Source organism: Cebus imitator, unplaced genomic scaffold (assembly GCF_001604975.1).
Source record: "Cebus imitator isolate Cc_AM_T3 unplaced genomic scaffold, Cebus_imitator-1.0 Scaffold216, whole genome shotgun sequence".
Taxonomy (NCBI): Eukaryota; Metazoa; Chordata; class Mammalia; order Primates; family Cebidae; genus Cebus; species Cebus imitator.
Genome location: NW_016107531.1, coordinates 7,148 through 8,184, shown reverse-complemented (window position 1 = coordinate 8,184; position 1,037 = coordinate 7,148).

Here is a 1,037-nt window from a genome sequence, read left to right as displayed (position 1 = left end):
GTGGTGGCAGACACCTGTAATCCCAGCTACTTGGGAGGCTGAGGCAGGAGAATCGCTTGAACCCAGGAGGCAGAGGCTGTAGTGAGCCGAGATCATGTCACTGCACTCCAGCGTGGGTGACAGAGCGAGACTCTGCCTCAATTAAAAAAAAAAAAAAAAACTAAAGGAAAAGATCAAGTGCCTTGAGTACATAGAAATTACTTACCAGGACAGTGTCTATGGAGGTCAGAATCTGCTAACAAGTGTAGAACAACTTAACTGCCATATGGCTGGGCGCAGTGGCTCACAAAACTTTGGGAGGCCAAAGTGTGCAGATCACCTGAGGTCAGGAGTTTGAGACCAGCCTGACCAACATGGCAAACCCCATCTCTACTAAGAATACAAAATTAGCTGGGCATGGTCCAACTACTCAGGAGGCTGAGGCAGGAGAATCACTTGAGCCCGGGAAGTAGAGGTTGCATTGAGCTGAGATTGGGCCATGGTACTCCAGCCTGGGCAACAAGAGTAAAACTGTCTCAAAAAAATAATGATAATAGGCCAGGCACAGTGGCTCATATCTGTAATCCTAGCACTTTGGGAGGCCGAGGCGGGTTGATCACAAGGTTAGGAGTTTGAGATCAGCCTGACCAACATGGTAAAACCTCATCTCTACTAAAAATACAAAAATTAGCCAGCGTCGTGGCAAGTGCCTGTAATTCCAGCTACTTGGGAGCCTGAGGCAGGAGAATCACTTGAACTGGGAGGCGGAGGTTGCAGTGAGCTAAGATCGCACCACTGCCCTCCAGCCTGGGCAACAGAGTAAGACCTTGTGTCAAAAAATAATAACTTATGTGCCATAAAAATAAAAATTTAAGGCCGGGCGCGGTGGCTCATGCCTGTAACCCCAGCACTTTGGGAGGCCGAGGCGGGTGGATCATGAGGTCAAGAGATCGAGACCATCCTGGTCAACAAGGTGAAACCCCGTCTCTACTAAAAATACAAAAATTAGCTGGGTATGATGGTGTATGACTGTAGTCCCAGCTACTTGGGAGGCTGAC